Genomic DNA, 14701 nt, shown 5'->3' with positions numbered 1-14701 from the left:
ACTTTCTGCTGAATACTGTAATAATCCTCTCTCCAATGACACCGGATAATCCCCACAGCAATGATCTTCAGGGACTGTGGGTGTTTATAGTATTGGCTACGACTGTGAAGCATTGCGATGTTCAACCTTTCCTCTTCCTGCTCTTCATTTACAAAACTATTAGTGGTTGATTTACTAAAACTGGAGCACTCAGAATCTGGTTTGGCTCTGCATGGTAGCCAATCAGCTTCTAACTTCCGCTTGTTCAGTTAAGCTTTAGCGATAAAACCTGGATGTTGATTGGTTTCTATGCAGAGCAGGACCAGATTTTGCATTCCCCAACTTTAGTAAATCCCTTAAGCGTTCTTCTCCCAGAATGCAGGGCTTTCCATGAATGGGCAAGGAAGAGCCTGTCATTCATCCATCCCTCCTCTATTCAAAGAATTTCTAGCATTCTGTAAGAAAAATACTAGGAGTTTATGTGAATAGACAGGGAGACAGGGGGGGGGGGGGGGGGCGAGCATCAGAATTCTTCACAGTCATGACTGCTGCTCTTAACTCCCTTAGAACAAGAAGATCACCATTGGGGAATATCAAGCATCGATGAAGGGAGAATTTTCACAGTAACCAGCAGAACATAGGACACACTATATTAGAGTTAAAGGCTAAGATAACATTTTTCTTTCTAAATTCCAGCTCCCCTATGTACCAATATAGTATTAACCACTTTTTGACCTCACCATAGCCGAATGACGGCTATAGCGCAGCTCGATATCTCTGGGAGTGCGTACATTGACATTCTCCCAGAATCCTGCTCCCGCGTGCCCCCTGGGGCGTGTAGACGGAACATCCGTTAAATCCAGGTCCAGAGGACCCGGCTCATCATGGATCACAGTAAATGGCTACTGATAGCAGCCGTTTACCATGTGATTGCTTTGTCAAATGATGGAGCGATCACTTGTAAAGAAAAAACAGCATCACGTCTGGTTCCTCTCTCCCCTCTCTATACTGATTGGTACAGTGTGAGAGAATAGGGGAGAGATCAGTGGCAACTGTGCTGTGGGCTGGATCTGTAGTGCCCACAGCATTATGTGCCCATTCCAGCACTCATCCATCCATCCATCAATGCTCAGCAATCCATACTCAGCATATTCAGCCATACATGTTCAGCATACTCATCCATCCATCCATGCTCAGCATATTCATCCATCCACCCATGCTCAGCTATCTATACTCAGTATACTCATTCATCCATCCATTCTCAGCCATCCATACTCAGCATACCCATCCATCCCTCCATGCTCAGCCATCCATTTATCCTCAGCAATACTCATCCATCCATGCTCAGCCATCCCATCCACCCCCATCCATACTCAGCCATACCCATCCATACTCAGCCATACACAGCCATACTCAGCCATCCCCAGCCATACCCAGCAATACTCATCCATAACCAGTTGTACGCAGCAATCCCATCCATACTCTGCCATACTCTGCCATACTCAGCCATACCCAGCGGTACTCAGTTGTACCCAGCCATACTCAGCCGTACACAGCCATCACATCCATACCCAGCCATACTCAGCTGTACCCAGCCATACTCAGGCATCCCATCCATACTCAGCCATCCCCATCCCTGGCTCATCCATCCCCATTCATGCTCATCCATGCCATATCAGTTCTCATCCATACCACATCCATGCCACTACAGTGCCTCACAAAAGTGTAATAGGTAGTCAAATTAGATTTGAAATGTATGCTCCTGGAACACCTGATGGTGCTCCCTGCATGTTGTGCCTCTCTATTTGGAGAGGCTGTGGAAAAGTCTCACACATGTAGTATTGTCATACTCAGGAGGAGTAGGAGAATCTATTTTGGGGTACATTTTTGGTATGTTCATGCTGTGTGTTAAAAATATTTTGTAAATGGACAACCTTGTGTACAAACAAAAAACAAAATGTGTTTTCATTTTCTTTACACATTTTCCAAAAACGTGTTGAAAAAAAATGTTCAAAAGACTCATTATGCCTCATAGATAATACATTGGGTTGTTTTCTTTCCAAAATGGGGTAATTTGTGGTGGGTTTCCATTGTTCTGGTGCTCCAGGGCCTTCAAAATTGTAAGAGGTAATCAAGAAATTATATGTGTAATTTATGCTCCAAGAACACCTGATGGCGCTCTGAGCATGTTGGGCCTCTGTATTTGGACATGCTGTGTAAAAGTCTCACACATGTGTTGTCATCATACGCAGGAGGAGTAGTAAAATGCATTTTGGGGTGTGATTTGTGCTATGCATATGCTGTGTGTGAGAAATAACCTGCTAATATAAAAAGTTTGTGAAAAAAAAAAATCTTGATTTTGCAAAGAATTGTGGGAAAAAATTACAACTTCAAAAAACTCACCATGTCTCTTACTAAATACATTGGAATATCTACTTTCCAAAAAGCAGTCATGGGGGGGGGGGGGGGGTATTTGTACTTCCTGGCTTGTTAGGGTCTCAAGAAATGAGATGAGGCTGAGAATGAGATAATTAATTATAACGCAAATACAGATCCAACTACTTTTAGCTGATTTCCTTGCATTACAATTCTGCATTAGTCAGTGGTAAATGTGGTATACACTATATACAATCACCCGACACTAGTTAGTTTCCACAATCCATGACTTAATTTTACAGTTCACACAAATACGTTTTAAATTCAAACTGTAGCACTGAAGTAAGTATTTTTTTTCCACAGTAGCGTGAAAATCTCTCCACCTCCAGTCTAACTAATCACTCTCACCTTATGGCATGGACCCCTGTACACACAGGTGGTCATGCAAGCAGGTATCAAAAGGGTTAACACGGACCATAAACTTCTCTCATGTCTCCTTAGATCTCAGCAAGGACGCCAGGTCATGGATAGAAAGAAAAGATCTAAGTGCTCACCGCTTAAGTATAAGATTTAATCTTTTGTGTTCAAACACAAACTACTCACATACTGTAAAGATGATAAAAACACAGCATTTAAAGCCGACAATCGTGTTAGTTCCATAGGGCAGCAGCGGGTGAGGTCATGCGTAGCTCCTCCCCCGTATGTGTTACGTTCAATCAGAACTTCAACATCACCAGACTCCTCCCCCTTCCCTTCGTTAGCAGACGGAAGCACTTGGGGAAGAGGGGAGGAGTCCAGTGACGTTGATGTCTGTGACGTCATCTGATCTCCGACAGAACTCACTGAAACCCGGTAGCCAGCGTCTTATATATCCTCAAAAAGCAATGCGAACATTATTTAGGTAAGCAATTGAGTCATTGTTCAGTTAACCAATGCATATGGAAGCTGCCAACTCTGGTCTTGGAATCTAACTTATATGGTCTCTGGTGTTAAAGGAGAAGTTTACACAAAATCATGTTTCTTGGTGGGGGCATGGCCGTTAGCCAAGGAAGATGGCTGTGGTTTAGATCCGCTCCCAGACGGGGTAAACTGCAGTGGCAAAAGGTGGAATCATCCACTGTAGGGGCTTGCTCCTGACAGTCTGCACACCCAGCAAGCAGCATTGGGAAAAAGAAAGGTGCAGGATGGTCCCTGCAAGCTCACTGACGACTTCTCCTTATCGACCTTATCAAGATGGTGCCATCTCATGCTCTTCTCCCTGCTCCTCTGCCAGCGGATCACCTAGCAAGGGGAAGTAACATGCATATTCAGCAAAGCAGCAGTTCTCATACAGGGGCGGTGGATCTACTGTGGATTCACCACAGGGCAACCTGCAGAAGTCTAAACAACAGCAGGCAAACTCCCTCATGGTGGCAGGTGAGCACAACTTTGATTATCCTTTACTAGAGGACACTAGAAAACTAGTGGATCCTGTAGAGCAATAACCCACTACAGGTCAGCCCATTTTAGATACAACATTCAAGGACATACTTGTTTCTTTGAGAAACACCCTGCATAGAGACATGCTTTCTTTTATGGATCAAGTCAAATCAGATGTTTCTGACATTGATAGAATTTTCTACACTGAGAACAAAATGGGGGAATATGCAGCTGCACACAATGATCTTGTGGATGGTCACAATTAAGTGGATTAAAAAAAGTTAAAGCTGACAAAAGCAGATCTTGAGGACAGATCACGCAGTAATAATGTTAAGCAAAGGGAAGTTGCTGAGACAGTGCCACCAACAATTCATCTCAACTTTGTTACCAGATGATCCTGTGAATGAAATAGTGTTTGATAGGGCATGCAGACTCCCTAAGCCCTCCCACTTGCCTGATATAATTCCATATTAACCACTTAAGCCCCGGACCAATTGTCAGCCTAAGGACCAGAGGTCTTTTTACAATTTGGCACTGCACTGCTTTAACTGGTAATTGCGTGGTCATGCAATGTTGTACCCAAACCAAATTTGCGTCCTTTTCTTCCCACAAATAGAGATTTCTTTTGATGGTATTTGAATGCCTCTGCGATTTTTATTTTTTTTACGATATAAATGGAAAAAGACTGAAAATTTTGAAAAAAATATATATTTTCTACTTTTTGTTATAAGAAAAATTCAAATAAACTCAATTTTAGTCATACATTTAGGCCAAAATGTATTCAGCCACATGTCTTTAGTAAAAAAAATGTCAATAAGCGTATATTTATTGGTTTGCGCAAAAGTTATAGCGTCTACAAACTAGAGTACATTTTCTGGAATTTACACAGCTTTTAATTTATGACAGCCTATCTCATTTCTTGAGGTGCTAAAATGGCAGGGCAGTACAACCCTCTCCCCCCAAATGACCCCATTTTGGAAAGTAGACACCCCAAGAAAATTGCTGAGAGGCATGTTGAGCCCATTGAATATTTTTTTTTTGTCCCAAGTGATTGAATAATGACAAAAAAAAGTTTACAAAAAGTTGTCACTAAATGATATATTGCTCACACATGCCATAGTTATATGTGGAATTGCACCCCAAAATATATTCTGCTGCTTCTCCTGAGTATGGGGATACCACATGTGTGGGACTTTTTGGGAGTCTAACCACGTACGGCACCCTGAAAACCAATCACCGCCTTCAGAATTTCTAAGGGTGCACATTTTTGATTTCACTCCTCACTACCTATCACAGTTTTGAAGGCCATAAAATGACAAAATAACACAACCCCCCTCCCCCAAATGACCCCATTTTGGAAAGTAGACACCCCAAGATATTTACTGAGAGGCATGTTGAGTCCATGGAATATTTTATATTTTGCCACAAGTTGCGGGAATATTACAAACTTTTTTTTTTTTGCACAAAGTTGTCACTAAATGATATATTGCTCACACATGCTATGGGCATATGTGAAATTATACCCCAAAATACAATTTCTGAAAACATTTAAATCTGAGTTTTTATATAGATGGGATACAAGGAGGGTCACTTGCATATCCAATTAACTCCTTCAGACTCTCAATTATATTCCTCTAACTACACTATATTTTTTAAACATTTTTGAAAACGACTTCTGAGGTTTCTTGGCTGGGGTACATTGTGGCCTTTAACCTCTTGCCTACTGCTCAATTTTACCCCCTTCCTGCCTAGGCCAATTTTCAGCTTTCAGAGCTGTCACACTCTAAATGAAAATTGCCGGGTTATGCAACACTCTACCAAAGCAAAATTTGTATGATTTTTCACACAAAAAGAGTGTTCTTTTGGTGATATTTGATTACCACTGTTTTTTTTTATTTTTTGCTAAACAAATAAAAAAAGACTGACATTTTTTCCTAGTTTGTTATAAAATTTTGCAAACAGGTCATTTGTCTCCTTCACTGATGTGCACTGATGAGGCTGCACTGATAGGTGGCACTGATGGGCACTAATAAGGTGGCATTGGTGGGGCGACACTGATAGATGGCACTGATTGGCTCTGATAATTGGCACTGAAGGGACTAATAGGTTGCAATAATAGGCACGACTGATAGGCACTGATAGGTGGCACTGATGAGCACTGATGGGCGACACTAATGAGAAGACACTGATGACCATTGATTGCAAGCACTGATGAGCACTGTTTGGCAGCACTGGAGGGCATTGATTGGCAGCACTAAGGGGCACTGTTGGGATTGCCCTGACAATCAGGACACCGATAATCAGTGCCTTGATTAAAAGTGCCGGTGTCCTTTTAACACAGGCCGGTTATCGGCTCTCTTCTTTTCTATAACAAATTAATAACCGGCTTGTGTTGACATCCGTGACCAGTTGTCATTGGACACAGCTGATCACATGATAAAGGGCCACTGTGATTAGCCCTTTACTCCGATCTGTAATTCACTGAGTTCTTCGGACTTGGCAATAACAGAGTATGCTGGTCACGCAATAGATGTCCTCCTGGCAAAGTAAGCCTGCTTTGTAGCTGTCATTTAGCTATAGCATGGGCAGCAACAGGTTAAAATGTTAGTGCTGCCTAAGGTTCTAAATTAGCGGCGCTTTGCGGGCGGTTTTAAACCTTTTTTGAAAAAGGGTTAAGACCGCCCACAAAGACACTAAAATGATAGTAAAGCGGAGCTAGAAATAGCACTGATTTATCGCTGATGCCCACACTGCCCCAGTGTGAAAGGGGCCTTAGTCTCCCTGAGCCCAATTTTCCTGCGGCCTGCCAGGTTGCATGCTCGGATAAGGGTCTGGCATGGTTTTTGGGGGGAACCCCATGCCATTAAAAAAAAAATTGGCATGAGGTTCCCTTAAAATCAGGTCTGTTGTGGATTTTGGGGGGGACCCCCACGCCATTTTTTTTTCTTCTTGTTTTAGCACAGGGTTTCCCTTAACCACTTCAATACACTATAGTATATATACTACACTGCCTGAATATAGGTTCTACATTGAATATCTAATCTACACTAAATGCAGGGTATATACTAGCCTATATATATATATATATATATATATATATATATATATATATATATCACACATACACTGCCTGCACGCCACTAACTAAGCTGCCTAATCTCTTCATTCATTACACTTTATACAGCTGCTGTGTAATCAGAAGCCTTAAATAGTGTGGGGCATGGACTTAGCCCCCTAAGCCATGATTGGCCAAAAGCACCCTGCCTTTGGCCAATTATGGCTCTCTTAGCAGTGCGTGCTGTGATTGTCCAAAGCATGCAGATCAGGTGCATGCTTTAACCAATCATAAGACGCCAATGCACTATGATCTGCATTATGGGGCATTCCGCAGTGCTCAGATTTGCCGCGAATGCCCCATAATGTTCTAAATTCGAACTTGCGCTTGACTCGAACATCGGCCTCATCCCTAATCACCAATGTGGTCTGTATACACTACTTCCCCTATTACTAAGGCTGTTACCTGGTTTTATAACCTTTTATGTAGCAGCTCACCTTTTGCCAAATCCCCACCTATTCTTAAATGGGAAAAAGACCTTAACCACTTACCTACTGGTAAAATTCCCTGAAAATCATACATACGTTTTTAAGGGTCACTTATCTAGAGGCCTATTGCATCCTGTGTTATAGCTGATCGATAATCTATGCACAGATTTTCTGGCATTGAGCCCTGAAGATTCTCTTATTTGCTGTGTAGAGCATACTTTCTCAGCATTACATGTCACATTTTTCCGTATCCAGTTTATAGCTGTTTGATTATTTGCTTTTGATAACATGATACCCACTCTGAAAGATATGTTGTTACTTCCTTATAACATATTGTTTGTGACATTTTTCTTGTTTGCAATAAAGACTTATTGAAATAAAATCATACATAGATGGCATATGACCCCATATAGGTTATCTAAAATGTTTAAAAATGTGCATTGATACATGTCCCCTGGAGCAGGACCCAGGTCATCAAACACTTTTTATGACAATAACTTTCATGTTAGTGTCCCATAGACTTTAATGGTGTTCTGGCAGCTTTTGAATTTGCCCCAAACACCACATATTGTTCGGTGTTCACAGAACATCTGAACAGCCAAAGTTCGGCCCTGAACTTATGCTCGGGCCAAACCGTTTGCCCATCCCTAGTCAGCAACAGAGTAGAATATGTTGAACAGAAGATGGAGGAATTTACTTTGGCACACAATGAACTAGTAGATGCCCATTCTGATATTGAGGATGAGCTCAAAGCCATGCATCTTAAAATGGCGGATATTGAAGACAGGGCTCACAGGAATAATATCAAATTTAGAGGGATCCTTGAATTAGTTAAACCAACAGACCTTACTGCATACTATGGATGAGCCGAATACCCTCCTGTTTGGTTTGCAGCAAAACATGCGAACAGGCAAAAAATGTTGGCAGAACACATGAACACCATTAAAGTCTATGGGACATGAACATGAATAATAAAAACTGCAAATTTTACATGCTTATATGCAAGTTATTGTTATAAAAAGTATTTGGGGACCTGGGCCCTGCCCCAGGGGACATGTATCAATGCAATTTTTTTCTTTTAAATGGCAGTTTTTTTGAGAGCAGTGATTTTTTTTTAATGTTTAAAGTGAAACAATAAAAATGAAATATTCCTTTAAATATCGTGCCTGGGGAAGGGATGAATGCTTGTAAATTGGCACTTTTTGCCTGTGTTTAGAACAGTACAACAGCAAAATTAAATTTCTAAAGTAAAAAATATAATTTAATGTAATGTATTGTCAGGTCTCGGCAATATAGATACAGATAATTGAAAAAAGAGCATGGGAATAATAAGGGGAACCCTGAATCTAATTTTTTTTTTAAATTGCGTGGGGGTCCCCCTAAAATCCATACCAAGCCCTTGGGGCCTGGTATGGATTTTAAGGGGAACCCTGCATCAAAATAAAAAAAAATGGCATAGGGGATACCATGCTGTTTTTTCCATATATTTGACAGGGTCCATTGGGGATACCTGTCCAAAACCCTGCACACATTTGGAATATCTGGCCTGATCCACTCAGCAATCATGTCCCTATACTCAAATCCCACAGCCCGAGCCAACACTTCTAGCTTACTCTCGGACCTTTGTACATTGTCCAGTGGAACTTTTCAAGAATGCCCCCTCTCCAATTATATTTTTACTTGTCATTGAACCACTAGCGGAATACATCTGATCAAACAAAATAATACAAGGCATAAATATAGGCTCAGAAAACCATAAAATAGGACTCTTTGCTGATGATATTATACTAACTATAGCCAAACAAGAATCTTCCATACCAGAAGTAAAATCCCTGCTAAAAAAATTTGGGCAAGTCTTCTTTTACAAAGTCAACACAAACAAATGTTTTGCCTTGGCACTTAATGTACCTAAGGAGGAAAGAGCTAGGATCGAAAAACTATTCCCCTGTAATTGGAACTCTCCCTCAATTACATACCTTGGTGTACAGCTAACTTCCTCTTCCTCCAAAATATATCCATGCAACTACCCTCCACTACTAGCTAAAGTAGAAGAGAAATTAAACCATATCAATAAACTACACCTAACATGAATAGAGAGACTAGCTGCATACCAAATGCAAGTGCTGCCTAAACTGCTATACTACTTCAGAACATTACCCATTCCTATACCCCAGAAATAATTTTCACAACTAACAGTTAGTTTCAAAAAATATATCTGGGTCAGAAAAAAAAATCTAGAATAGCCTTAGCACATCCGTAAAAACCCAAACAACTTGGTGGCGTGGGCCTCTCTAATGCACAAATATATTATAAAGCTGCGGTACTAGACCAAATATGCTACTGGTTATCTTGCCAAGCAGATAACCAGTGGTCTGACATAGAACGCAAAGTTACCCCAGGACATAACCTCCCAGCATTGGCATTAGCTGCATGTCTACACCACAGCCCAAAAACCCCATCTAACCCAACCATACAAGACACTATTACATCATGATCCTCCTTGATTAGACAACACTTTACTGACACACCAATCTGCAAACTAAAAATCCCATTAGTGACCTATGAATACTTAATTCCTGGATTATCAACCCAATCCTAGAGGAAACAAGGAGCACACTTCCCCACGTCTGATCTAACTGAACAGGACACGACCAACAGATATAAAATATTCCAAATAAAGCCCTATTCGGAAACTAACCAAACCAGCCCAATTGTGCTATCTCCAATACTTTGGGACTACCCGATAAATAGATACCCAACTAAACACAAGGAGATATCCCTATTTTATAAATTTACTACCCCCTGTATATGCAAACTAAATTACCAAACATGGTAAAATGGGAACAAGAATTACAAAAATAATTCTCCTTACATCAATGGCACTTAGCTATAAAACACAATGGCAGAGCCTCAGCATGTGTAGACCACTGTAAAAATGCACAAAAGATACTGCACAGATGACACCATACACCTCTATGCCTAAATAAAATGAACTCACATATCTCATCACTTTGCTGGCGAGATTGCCAGAATACTGGCAGCCTACTACACATACTGTGGAGCTGTAATGTAATTCGCTCTTTCTGGAAGGATGTCTAGTCCGTGATTCAAGACATTAAAGGAGTCAAATATACCTAAACTCCTGCATTCAATCTCCTAAGCCTTGGTATTGAACCCCCCCCCCCCCCCACTGATGAGGAAGGTAGTTATCCACATCCTATTTGCAGCATGCATTTCCATAGCAAAAGAAGGGCACTCCAAAGCACCTTCAAAATAGAAGAGGTAATATCTAGAGTGAATGCTCAATATACCATGAAAAGAAAGAAGAACACCAACTTTCCATAAACACTGGGAAATATGGAGGACATCCCAGAATGCCTGCTCACATTTATGATGTATGACTAGTTTCTCCTGTGATTACTGACTCATGATACTTACACAAGAACTACAATACCAACTATCTAGTGGTAAGACCTAATAGTGGCTGTGATCATTTCCTGTAACCTATAATTAACATTGTGAGTAAACGACCACATCATAATCAACATATTATTATTATTATACAGGATTTATATAGCGCTGACAGTTTACGCAGCACTTTACAACATTAGGGTAGACATTACAATGCAACACAATTCAAGACAGGGGGAATCAGAGGGCCCTGCTCGTTAGAGCTTACAATCTAGGAGGGAGGGTCAAGTTATACAGATGGGTAATAACTGTGGGGGATGAGCTAATGGAGAAAATAGTGCAGTTGTTAGATGGAGGCAGGATATGTGTGTACTACTTTGTATCAGAAGAGAAGTTTATTGTTTGTTTATTGATTAATAATATTGCACGTAAGAGCTTACTACACATCATATCTCCAGAGACCCTCAATAAGGTCCAAGGTGGGCTACTTCCTAAAAACCTAATAGATAGCCTGCTCACAGTGTGTATCCAGTTGGGGTGACAGGCTATACTTCCTGTTGAGGTTATATTCCGCATCTTTGTAAGAAGCCCGAGCAAATGCAGTAATGTTTCTACAGTGAGTTCACTTTTTGGTACCCACTGTGTATATTTTTCGTATGATGTAAGACTTGTTTCTATTTTACATGTACATTGTGGAACTCAAGAAAAATCTATGGTTAAAAAAAAAAAAGATATATATATATATATATATATATATATATATATATATATGTATACAATGCTCTCAGCTTCTTCTTTAACAATAGGAAGACAACACATTTCCATTTCTTTTGGGATCCTTGATTGAAATCATATGGTGTCTACCAATTATGAATGGTAGAAATTCTCTCTATTTTTTGTCATCCAAGGTCTTGTTAATTATGTTATCATCAGGTTATCATGCCATTGATGTGTATCTCTGGTGAGATGGTTTGCTTATTTTTTTGTTTCATTCTATTCTTACATTTTTCTTTTTGCTTTTGTATAACATTTACTACAAATCTTTTACCTCTGAAGTATACACAAGTGCTGATGCAACAAACGATGTTATGTATATGCATTTGTTTCTCTATGTTCTATAGTCGATGTTATATGTGTAGAAAGGCTAAATTTTGTAACTTAGGTTATATTGTTACGGACTCGAAGAAATCTTCCCAAAATGTCAATAATTTTTCTTAAAGTGAATAAAACAAGTTTTTTTTTATTTCGATTCCAAATACTCTCTGCCCCCTTTACTCTCAATGCTTAAGTCTTCACTTGCTCATTCACTCTAAATTATGTGTAGCGCTTTATAGAGTGTACATAACAACAAATTCCAATCTGGTGCAAAGTCAATAACACCAACAGAAAATATAGATTATTTATATATATATATATATATATATATATATATATATATATATATATATATATATATATATATATTACATACATTAAACTCTCCAAGTGTAACACTAAGTGTATATATATTTCACTAAAGTAACGTTTTGTAATACTTTATTTTTACTATTTCTTATGGGTGGTGACACTGCCAATAAACATCTTATTTGTTATATATATCAGCAAACTAAATGCTCATATAAATGTAATTTTTTTTTTCAAATTTATGTATCTAATTTCACTTATGTACAATTTTCATAGTTTTAAGAGTAATCTTCATAATACAGTATGTCAATGTTCTTATTATTCTTTGAAATTAAGTGTATTCATATCAGAATCAAATCACTAAGGAAATAACACTTTAGAAAAACAATAAAAGAAAATATCAGTCCAGAACTTTATATCTTCACACATTTTTAATTAATCAATATCATTATTGGAAGCTATGTACTCTGGGATTATCTCTAAGTAGTTTCAAATATTGTAACTCAAATTTAATCATGTTTTTTCCTAGACATATGACTTCTGATGGTTAAATAGGCAAAAGGTTTAATTAACAAAGGAATGGCATTTTTCTCTTTTGGTGACAAATATTGTAAAAGTAAATGCAGAGATGAAAGTATCATTATGGGTGCAAATAAAAAGGGCTTTACAAACTGTTTTATTAAACTGTTTTACTCTATTTTAATTTCGATTGGGAAAAGCTGTCATAGAAATTCTGGCATAAAAAAAAAATCTGCTGCAAGAAATAAAGCCTAGGAATCTAGTGATTCTTCCCTTTTAAAACAAATTCTAAGGGCCCATCATATGACAGGTTCCCTTGCCAGCAAGCAGCAATGTGGGGGAGGCAGGAGAGGGTGAATAAGCTTTAGCACTAAGACCCCTTCACACTGAGGCAGTTTTCAAGCATTTTTGCTCCTGAAAACTGCCTCCCATTCATTGCAATGGGAGCTTTCACACCCAGGTGGAACGCTTGTGGGACGTTAGAAAAAGTCCTGCAAGCAGCATCTTTAGGATGTTTGGGATCGCTGTATATGCCTCTGCCCATTGCAATGAATAGGCAGCACTGCAACATGGGAGTTTTTAACCGCTTTTTGGGGTTAAAGGTGCCTCGCTAGTGGCCAAAAAGCACTGCTTAAACAGCAGTAAAGCCCTGCTCCAACGAGCGGCACTTTACTGTGAATGCACGGGCAGCCGCAGTGTGCAAGAAATCTAACAGGAAACGTTTATTGACAATATTTGGTTCGGGCAGAGCATCTGTTCAGCCACCTGGTAATGTCACCTGGTGGCACTGCCCCATGTGATGTCACTGACCTGTGCATGCTGGATTAGTGATGTCACAAGTGGATGCCACCCTTACCTATTGAAGAACCATCACACACCCGAGCAGGCAGATGGCGTTTTTTGGGTGTGGCAGATGTTGTGATTGATGATGGATCTACATCCGGGGACACTTTTTTTTATTTTAATAAAGGTATTGCCAGTAAAAGTGTGCATGTTTTTATTTCTTTTTGACACTTTTTTTGGTGAATAAGTAGGGGTACAATTCACATGGGTGGCTGGGATCTGTAGACCCCATGTCATTTTTTTTTTCTTTATATATGTCAGTTTTGCTGCAGTTGGTTCTATACACATTATAGATGGGCCACTTTACAAGACCAAGGGGACCCCTCAGGCACTATATTTAAAGGAACTTTTCATTTTTATTGTTTCACTTTAGGCATTATTAAAATGACTGCTCTTTTAAAAACTACATTTAAAAAAGAAATTGCATTGATGCATGTCCCCAGGTTAGTATCCGGGCCTCCTCCGCACCCTTTTTTATGACCAATAACTTGCATATAAACCTTTAAAATTGGGACTTCTAGTTTTTCAAGTTCGGGTCCCATAGACTTCTTTAGGGTTAGCAGTTTGGGTCTGAACTTTTTCCATGTACGTTCTGGTGCGTACCAAACCAGGTTTTCTTTGGCCCATTACTAATACCTACCTGAGTCCTTTTACTATAGGCCAGGTGGAAAGGTGTCAAAAACATGTGGAAACACTCTCCAGCACCTCACAGGTGTACATTATTTACTACAGGCACTTATATGGTGCTTTGCATGTACAGTATATTACACATTCACATCAGTTCCTGCCAGGGGCAACTCATGGGTCCCCAGGGCAATAGGAGATTATGGGGCCCCCAGGCAATCAGAGATTATGGGGCCACATATTATACACAAACACACACACAGTATACAATCACACAGTATACACAGACATGTTTCTATTGGCTGAGAAGGTACTGGAGAGGTGGGGCAGCTATAATCTTGGGATTTTTAGACCAAAAGGATGTCAGTAAGGGACATTTCAGAGACAGATGTAAAAAAAAAACACATTTTTACATACTGTCACTGGTTTTACTGAGACTGGCAACCCTGATGGGGCCCCCAAGTGGCATGGGGCCCTCGGGCAGTGCCCGAGTGGCCCAATGGTCAGTGCACCCCTGGTCCCTGCCCTCAAGGAGCTTACAATTAGCCTACCAGCATGTCTGTGGAGTGTGGGAGCAAACCCA

This window comes from Lithobates pipiens, unplaced genomic scaffold (assembly GCF_037356315.1).
Source record: "Lithobates pipiens isolate NorthernLeopardFrog02 unplaced genomic scaffold, aLitPip1_a1.2 Scaffold_27, whole genome shotgun sequence".
Taxonomy (NCBI): Eukaryota; Metazoa; Chordata; class Amphibia; order Anura; family Ranidae; genus Lithobates; species Lithobates pipiens.
Note: the sequence above shows the minus strand (reverse complement) of the source record.